Below are 10,432 nucleotides of genomic sequence, written 5' to 3'. Positions count from 1 at the left end.
TTCAGGCTTCACTGGTAAAGTTTTGAGAGCCACATTTTTAAAGATCCTTCCTGCCGACAGCTTGCAGGATTTTTAGTACTATCTTTACATCTGATTTCTAAGATTATAAGTTTCTAACTCTCAGTCAGATCAGTTCCTTCATAAATCAGGTGTAATGCCAAATTACACCTGATAGGTGGTGGGTGTTTTGAGAAAATGTAAAATTGTCCTACTAATTTATGTGTTTTAAATCCCTCTGTTACTTAAGCACTCTACTGTGCAAGTGTCCCAGTAGGTATCTTTTCCTATGTTTCTCCATTTTGGTGTATTGCTTCAGTTAGAAGGGTGACTGTCAGATGAACACACTCTTTAAGAATGGATTAGGATATTATAATCAACACAAAATGCTGTAATTCTTAACCTTCACATGTAAAGTGGAAAACATACTTCTGCTTTTGTTTTCTTGTGTATAAGATAAGGTCAGGAAAGGTTTGCCTCCTGAAGTTCATCAGCACAGGCTGTTACAGGATGTAGGGTCAAATCCTAGTCAGAGTGGCTCTCCCTGATGTAGTACTATCAATATTGTGTCTGTCCAAGTGCAGTGAAGTCTTCTATGGTCACTGAATCAAAAACAGTCAGAATAACCAAGTTATTTTCTCCAGCTGAAATCACTGCTATGGCCTAAGGACTGTGGGTTCAGGCAGCTGGGCACAAACTCATCACATCTGGCAGAGCAGTTCCAGAGATCTGGGTAGTATTGTCACAGACTGTGGTATTATTGTCATAGACCTCTGTGGGAGAAGGGGAAAATATACAGGCAGCTTAGTGTGCTTTACTGGATTTGACATATTTTTAATGAATTAGAAAAAATGCATGGGAAATTCATTAAGACTCTTCTGTGGCGGTCTCTAACCAGAATCTTCTAGCTGGGATTTGAAGGACTTGAGACAAGATGTAGAAGTTTTCCGCTTGGATGAGGTCCAGAGAACATACTGGAAAGATAAATACATGCTTCTCTCCTCATCTTTTCTTTCTCTGTAAAACGTTTAGGCTTAGATCTTCCCTGGAGATAAACTGGCACGGTTTCAGTCGTTGCAGCAGAGCTGCAATAATTCACAAAGGGCCTGTGCATTTTAAATCACGGCAGTTACGGCAGAGAGAGAGGGAGTATCGCAAACGCGGTCACTCCTGCAGGAGCACCTTCCCTCCTGCCCCGGTATCCCCGGCTGCTCCCCTGACCCCATCCCACAGCCGGGCTGCTGGAGACTGTTTCATCCACAGCACCCCCTGTGAGCAGGGCAGAAGTGTGTGTGGAGCTGAGCTGCAGCTCCGCGCCCATCCTGGGCCCATCCAGGCCAAGCTGTCCCGGGCCCATCCAGGCCAAGCCATCCCGGGCCCACCCAGGCCAAGCCATCCCAGGCCCACCCAGGCCAAACTGTCCCGGCTGCTGGCAGAGCGGTGCCCCAGGACCCCACCCTGCCCCTGATTCCTGTGATGAATAAATCCTTCAGAGAAAGTTTTATCTACTGGGTCAATTACAGTGGTTAGTTATATGTTTTTATAAATTTTCCCGGCTGTCTGTTCAGTCCTTCAAGCCTTACCTTGTCCCAGTTCTTAATTAATGTTAATTGTTAAGTTATTTGCCTCACCCTGTTTCAGCCCCCAGTTGTCTTACCCATATCCCCTTCCCCTCTCGTCGGGTTATGCCCTCGCTGCCTCCCCAAAACGGCGCCTGTGACAGAGAGGAGGAGTGATGTCAGTGGAGTACATGCAAATAAAGAAAGATGCAGAAAATGCTGGGACACTATTCAGAGCTGAAATCCCTAAGATAATGAGCCCAAATAACATCTAGGACTGAAAATAGTGTTTCCCAGTCAGGAAACTAATGGAGAAGGCAAATGCACCATCTGGCGCTGCTCTGTTCTATCACCCTGACCTAACAGCATCCTACCACCATGACCCCTCTCGTTAACACAATGAGCCACTCCAGTCTTTCTAGGGACCCGTGGGGACAAGAGACCCATCTCTGTCAGTGAAGATCCAGCCGCACTCCTCCTCCTCCATGTCATTTGGGAGCAGCAGCGGTGTGTGCAGCCCTTGGGGTTCCTCACCCAGAGCTGATCTCCAATAATGCCTCATACAGGAGCATCTCCTGGCCCGTTCATTTGAATTCCCCCTGTGCCGGGGAGCCGGGGCTGCCGCGCTGCCCCTCCCGGCACAGCGAGCGCGGGGCCTGCCCGCGGCCTCCCGCATCCTGCGCAGCCTCCGCCGACCGCCAGCGCCCTTCACAAGTAATTAACGCACAGGGCCCTGTGCTGATTCCGCAGAGCCCATTAATCACTTTTGCTGAGGCACAGGGACTGTTTGTACAGGGTTTGCAGAGATTATCGCCCGGCTCCGGGATTTGTCACGCTGCATTACAAATGGTGCTTTAGTGAGCTCCTGGGGTCCCGGGAGGCATAACCTGTCTGAGGCAAAGGCAAATATTGTCAAGCAGCAGAGGGTTCCCAAGAAGGGGCTTATCTGTTCCAGATTGCTTGATCATATAAATAGGACTTCGATATGAGATACATATGCAATTAATTCCTCAAGGGTTACTTTTGATAATGGCACAGAAATTAATCTTCGGTCACAGAAATAACACTGGCTGTTTCAGAGAATTCAAGTAAAAAACCTGTAGAGATATCCACTATCACAAATATTGCTTTATTTTCCCTTCTGATAGAATATTGTTGTTACTATTATTATTGTAACCTGCTGAGACTGTTGTTTGGAACACGTTCTGACAGGGATTAATTCATTAGTAACCCAAGGGAAGTGGCCACAAAACAGCCGAGCCTCAGGCATTGTCCTGCATGAGGGCTCCTGGCTTTGAGGTCCAGTCTCACATCCACAGTCTGATAGAAGGATAAGCCAAGATGGGACACACTCAAATATACCAAAAAAATGGTGCAGGTAGCATGATGTCAAGAGAAATGTGTCCAGGGACTGAGATACACAGTTTTGGCCTGGAAAAAAAGCCATGCTGAGAAATTCTTCAGAAAAAACATGTGAAAGCAGGGGCATTAGCCTTCTTCTCCAGCATAATTCCATCAGATATGTTTGTGGTGGAGGTAAACTTGTGTATAACTGGAGGGTAGTTGATAAAGTCTTAATCAAATGTGGCTTTATAAAAGTATACACGGAAAAAGTTTTGCTACTTAGGAGTCTGGTAATTGTGTATTTTGAGCAATCCTACCACCTGCAGCTTGAGTCAGCTAGCTACTTCAGAGAGTTCTGGAGGGCACAAGTGAACAGATGGTGTGTTTGTGACACCATCAGGTAGTGGGCAGTGAATACTAGTAAACTGGCAAGTGCCTACTAAAAATTATTCTAAAGCACATAATTAAATAAGTTATAAATAACAACAACAGCAACAACAGCCCTAAAAAATAAGAAATCTCATTAGTTGAAAAGGAAGGAGTAGGGGGAGGAACTAAGATATTTTCAGATAAATTATACAGCCTTATTTCTTACCTTTTCCTAGTCCATTACACATAGAGACCAAGTAAAAATCTAATAAATTAAACTGCCCTCAGATACTTTACATAACTGAAGCTAATTGTCTACCATTTTTATATTGTAAAGCATATGTAATAACAATGTTCTACTTCTCACTATCATTAAGAAGTAAATACAGACTTGAAAACAAGTCCCCCCAGAAATGACAAAAGGCTAGATGGATGGAAGAGAATTCCACTGCATAATGCAATGATTTGTATGAATGCCATATCCCCATTTTAATTTTACTATCTTCTCAGAAGCTTGGCAGGCCTGCCTGGGTTCTGATAGCACCAATCTTCGTGCAAATTTATCTCTGACTCAGTCTTGACACCAGTGAGGTTGTTTGTGTTTAGGGCAACAATAAATCTGGCTTCTTTACTACACAAAGAAAAAAGAAACACTGCAGTTCTGTGGGTATTCTAAAGATGACTCAGAACCCCTTTTTTTTTTTTTTTTTTTTTTTTTTTACTATCCAGTTTAATTAATAAAATATAAAAGAGCAGGCAACTCATATTCTGAAAAGCCATTATGGATACTGAGAGGCCTACAAATGGGCTAAAAATACAAACTCGGGGCTTGGCGGAAGATTCTGGCTATGGACTTGCAGCCACATAGCCTCTGAAGACTACAAGAACCATGGCAGGGCATGCAAAGAGGCAGTCAAGAAAGCTAAGGCTTGGCTAGACCTGAAATTAGCCAGAGATGTCAAGAACAATAAGAAATGGATCTTCAAACACATCACCAATGAGCAGAATCAGGTAAGACACAGGACCATAGCTAAACATGGCAGGGAATATTGTCTACTTCTCAATGCAAGGCCACTGTCTATATTATTTGAAAAGTCATGGAAATCTGGTGTGGATTCCCCAGGGATTGACACTGGGCCCCATGATGCTGAACATCTTCATAAATGATCTGAATGATGGGACTGAAAACAGCCTCAGCAAGCTGACTGGTGACACCAAACTAGATGGTGAGGTGGACACGTCAGAAAGGGAGAGACATCTCACAGAGACACCTGGGCAGGCTGGGAGAGCAGGAGAGCAAGAACTGGATGAAGTTTGACAAGTGCAAGGTCCTGGGACAGCATAACCAAAGAACCCAGACCAGGCCAGGATCTGTGCTTGGGGAGCAGCATCACTGAAAGGACCCTGGGGGTCTGGGTGGATGAGAAAATGGCCACGAGTCAGCAGTGTGTGGCTGCAGCCACAAAGGTAAATTGGATCCCAGGCTGCATCTGAAGGGGCTTAACTTGGCAGGGATAGGGACTTCACCATCCACTCAGTGCTTGTCAGGCTGCTCCTGGAGTAGTGTGTCTTGGTTTGGCCCCCACAATTCAAAGAAGATGTAAGTAGACTGGGGAGGGTCCAAAGAGGGGCCATGGAGATTATCAGCTGCAGAACCTGCTCTGTGAGGGAAGACTGAAGGAGTTAGGTCTTTTTTCCCTGGAGGAGGCTTAGGGAGAGCTCATCACTGGTGTAAAGGGTGGCTACAAGAGACACTGCCTCTTCACAAAGAGCCACATGGAGAATACAAGGGGCAGCATGAACAAGTGGTACTGGCAGAGGCTTCACACCAACATAAAAAGACATTTTTTACACAAAGAGCAATCATTCAGTGAAACAACCTCCCCAGGGATGGGGTGGAGTTGTCATTACTGAAGGTTTTTCAGACATCATTGAATTGGGTGCTAGATAATCTCATTTAGGCTCTGTGTTGTGTGAAAGGTTTTGTCAAAGGATCTTTCAAGGATCCTTCCAACCTGGGCTATTCTATGATTTTACCTTATTCAAATTATCATTTTCATCTTAATTTTAGGGTATAGGGATACAAGCCTAAGCCTAGTGTGTAGCTGAGTTATATTTAGGATTTATTGTATATTGGGTGAGGACTGGGCTCTTAGAACAGTATAAGCACAGTAGCCAGTTGAGTTGTGAATGCTAGTGATGCCAGTCTCTGGAGAGGTTGTGAGCTCAGGGAAACACATATACCATCATTCCACAGGCAGGAAGCCCAGGCATGTCCAAGAGCAGTGGCATTCAGCTCAGGCACCCATGGAGTCTGTGACAAAGAGCTGAATGCAGAGTTCCTGTCCTGCACCTTTTCTCACAAGACTCTTCCTGTCCACACTCTTCCTTGAAGAACATCCATCAGAAGGCAAAGACTGTGGTTTTCTCAAGTATGCCTGACTAAGCTGAAATCTCCTTTCCTTTTAGGTACTGCTGCTTGTGATGCAGAAGACACTTCAGCTTGGAAAAGAGATGAATGGGGGGAAATATCACAGATGTTTATTCAGTCACAAGTGGCATGGGAAGAGTGACTAAGGAACAACTGTTTAAACTTTTACCCATTAAAAGGGCCAGCTGATAGGCAGTAGATTCTTAACTGACATGCATGAAAGTGTTTTTCATAAAATGTCTTCAAGTTATGCAACTGCTTGTCGTAGAAAATTAGAGGTTTAAAGTTTTCCTGGTTTCAAGGAGAGATTGAACAAAAAAGTGAAACAGAAACTCATTGTCTGCTGTTAAAAACAAAATATTTTTCTTGGGTCAGGAACTCCCTAATAAATTGTAAGAAAGTTGGAAAGTCATTTGGTGAAGCACCAAGAAGATGTTTTGTCAATTTTCTTTCTACTCCTGAGAACAACATTCAGCCATTATTGGAAGCATGATGCTGGCTGAGGCAGATTTTTGGACCATCCCAGAACAGCCCTACTTGTATTCTTCAGAGCTGAAAGAGAGGTCAGGGTGGAAAGGGGGAGCCAGGAAGTGTAGAAAAGTGTTCTCTTCATTTTTTCTGAAAATCTGCCTGTAGAAGTGTGTGCCAGTTCACAAAGTGAAAAATTTCCTGTGTTTCTCTAGGACAGTCTGAAAGATTATCCACCCTGAAGAGTCAAAATCAGTAGCGTCTTCAGCCCCAGAGGAATTAACGTGGCAACAAGATCATTCTGGATCAACCAGAAGTCAAGACTGCAACAAGAAACATTTGAGGTCCCCTACTAAGTTCTTGGAAGGAAATTAGACTTTAAAAAGAGCCCATACCATGCCAGAAATGCTGGCTGGCTATCCCAGAGTGTTGCTGTGAGTTCCCTCAGGAGCAATTAACCCTATCAGTAATGGCATGAGTAGGGTTGCTCCTGGATGTAATATCTGCATGCTGGGCAGTGAGCCACATGCAAGGTCAGGCAAATTCTACAGCAGAATGATTTGGCTGCAAACCTGCAGTGCTGCAAAGTGAGTGATCTTGAAAAACCATAAAGACACAAAGTGGTGGCATGAGACTGACATTCTGCAGGACTTCGTGGGCTATCAGCACAGGATCTGTGAGCAGTTTAGTTTTAAAAAAGCAGAAACTGAGCCACAAAGGATAATGAGGTTTGCTTAAGGTAATTAAAAAGATGTTTTTAAAAACTTGTTTATGGTTTATTATTTTGTTCCCTTCTCTCCTTGACTGCTGAGCTATTTCTGGGTCACCTTTCACTGCTGACCAATTCTTTCCTCCTTGTATATATTTTTTTCTCTCTTCCTTGGTTTCTTTAAATCTCAGTGACTAATATAATGTCTTTTTTCTTCCTTCCAGCTCTGGGGTCTGGGTTGTTTTTAATTGGACCCTTGTTAACAGGTTCGTTGTTTCCCTGTATCCATACACAGAGCACAGCTGCATGCTCTCCCTCTCAACCACAGGAGAAGAAATCAGAAAACAAAGTCCCCCCGAGGGAGCCCAGCCTGTCTCTTCTATAACAAGCTGTAGCAACTTTTACAAAATGCCTGCCTCTGTGCACAGACAGCTGAGCTCTCCGAGACAAATCTGGGGCTTGGAGTGCACAGACATAATAATTACCAGAAATACATCACAAGCTCCTTTGCTGGTGTTAGTTAGGCCATTCCTAAATCACAAGGTGCAGTCTCTCTCTCACTTCTGACTCTCTGGGTACAAAAACTTTTGCTTTCTGTCATTCTCTCTTAGAACACTACAATTTTTCTCCCTTAAATTGTAAATGATAACACCTGCTGGGGCTCTTATTTGTTCATTCCCGCATCTCTGGCTGCTCCCTGTGTGAGATATTACGCCCACACAGAGGTATGAAATATACAGTAGCTGTTTGTGAAACTTCTGTATGAAGGATGCAGTGAATATAAATAATGGTATTGTTCTGACGTTCTTCATCTTGTATCTGACAGAACATGTTCAAGAAACTCCAGGAACACTATAAAGCTGATGGAGAAGTCATTCACACTGTATCAGTGTAGCTGAAAACAAATGAGCAGGACTGATCTGGACATCCTATTTTCCTTTCACCACCAGAATGTATTTATTTCTCAAGTCACACCATATTCATATTTACTTTAATGATTCACAAACTTCCAAGGTTCCAGAAGATTCTAATTAACTCATCTATTTAGTGTCATTAACAGATGCCCAGGGAGTGATTTATTGTACAGTACCAGATTACATTAACATATAAATCCAGCCAATTGAACTGGCAGGCAGTCTAGGTAAATATCTTCTGGTGCTGGTAGATGAGACTAAATTCAGCATCAATGCCCTGCAGACTGTGGCTGATGCATTATTGTTTTCTTCCACTATTACTCTGCATATGTAGCATACATTATATTGTAACACTAGTTATTTCCCTGTCTTAAAAAAAAATAATTTAGTGAGCTGCTGCCCAGGATTTGGGACATATTTTTATACTGTCTGAGGAAAGATGAAATCAATAACACCGAAGAAGTTTTTGGTCAAGCACCTTTGAATTTACCTCTGGCTTCTGTAGTTTCAAAACTGAAACCAGTCCCTCTTAACACCCTACAGCAAAATAATCCTAAACTTCATGAGAAAAGTTATATTGGGAACAATGTCTGTAGCAGAATTGTGGCCACAACTCCTAACTTTTTATTGATAAATAAAGCAGTGGCTTTTTGGGCAGTCCATGGAGTGAAGTTGGCTCTGTGGGTACTCCCACAATGGTGTTGCTCACAGGCCTTGGGATGCTCCTAGAGATTCACACTGCTGAATTCCTGGAGGGACTTGCCAAAGTTCACAGCCTGGCCTCACCAAACCTGGCAGGCAGAGGCAGCTTAGCCTGAGACCATCTACAGGGGCCGAGAGCTGAGAGACACAGCGGTGTGAGCTGTGAGAGCCGAGCCTGGGAAAAAGTCAGAGCCAGAGGCAGAGCCCAGCACAGACAGAGCCAGAGCCAGAGCCCAGCCTGGGCAGAGCCAGAGCCCAGCACAGACCGAGCCATCCTGGGCAGAGCCATCCCGGGCAGAGCCATCCTGGGCAGAGCCAGCCCTGCCAGCTGGGCTCGCTGGTACCGCCTGCTCCCCAGGTTACCAATTTAACAGTATAAACACAGCCAGTCAGCTTTGGCCTGCTGGACTCACTTCACTTCTCTTTCTAATTTCCAAGTGGTGAAACACATGGTCTGATTGCCTCTGCTTGTTGCCTGGGCAGGAGCTCTCTCCCAAAGCTCACACACGAATTACTTACTGTGCAGGAGGAGAGTTGCAGGTATGCAGCAGATAAAGTTTAGTTTTTCTCTTTAGAGCTCGCTCCCTTCATATTCCAGGTCTTTCCAATGGCAACACCACGAGTCAGTTTGTGTTCAAATGCTAAGGAAACATAGATAAATGATGTTTTAAATTCCTTAAGGTGGTAGTCCTTAGAAGACTATTAAAATACTTTTTTTTGCAGAAATTATGTTTGTGTCTGCTCAGTCTTTTAAAAAGGGTGTATTTAAGTTTTGTGTTTCAATGACAATGAAAGAGGCTACTGTAAATAATTAGGGTGCTTTCTGCTCTATTTTTAAAAGCATTATTTTTAGTAAAGTTATTGGGTTTTAATATACTTTTTGACTCAGAATGAGATTCTGATGGTGAACCAACTCTGCTGTCTTACAGTAGTGATGTCCATGGGTGGGTTTCAGGAGGGGGAAGAAATATAAGCAATATTTATGGAGGAATGGGAAGCAAAACTACATTAATATAGGAGTGCACCTGAAGAAGTGAAGGCATAGGGACTATGACAGCTTGAGAAAGGTAATACACATCAAACAAATATGCTGCATTAAGGTATTTCTAGGAGTTACTAAATTTCTCCTCAGGACTCACTTCAGCAATCAATATGGGAACAATACCACGATGAGCATGACTGTTTTAAATTTCAATTAAAGCTTTCATCTTGACTATAGCACTCTTCTTCCCTGCTTCTGTCTCTGATAGTGTATTCCAAAGATGCTTATGGTCTCTCATACAGAACAATGCAGGCACAGCCTGCTCCTAGCAGCAGTGTTGTGAGGAAGGCCTTGGCTGGGGCTCAGCAGCAGTGTCCTGTGCTGTGAGCACAGAGCACACCGTGCAGCTCCCTGTGCTGGACAGAGGGATCCCTCTGCAGACCTGACCCCACAGAGTCTGCTAGGACTGGCCAACTCCCACCACTCCAGCTGGTTTCTCAAACTCTGTGAAACAACTGTCTATAAAATTTGAAAAGCCAACAGAAAGCATCATACATCATAGCTATGTACTGAAGACATTCAAGAACCTGTGTAGACAATGCCCGAGAACTACTTTGCAAATGCATGATACACAGGCTGAAGAATTGTTTGGAACACACAGCTTAAACTCATGTAGGTGAAGAAGCAGAAAGCTTTCCTTTTAAGAACATCTCAGTTAAGAAGAAATGCATTAAGAAAAGTTAAAAATCTGGCAAGAGATGACTGGGAACAATGTGAGAGCACACTGATGCCACAGCACATGCTACGCCGCACATCTTTCTGTTGCCATTTCGGTCACTCGCTTCAGACTCTAATGCCACCAAATATTTAAGGAGGCATAAGAAGTAATAGTTATTATAGAAACTCAGGCACTTGAAACCATTTTGGAAACTCTCTCCTTGTGCTGCTTTAGGTTGC

The sequence above is a fragment of the Erithacus rubecula genome (assembly GCF_903797595.1).
Source record: "Erithacus rubecula genome assembly, chromosome: 3".
Classification (NCBI taxonomy): domain Eukaryota; kingdom Metazoa; phylum Chordata; class Aves; order Passeriformes; family Muscicapidae; genus Erithacus; species Erithacus rubecula.
This window is presented reverse-complemented; position numbering follows the sequence as displayed.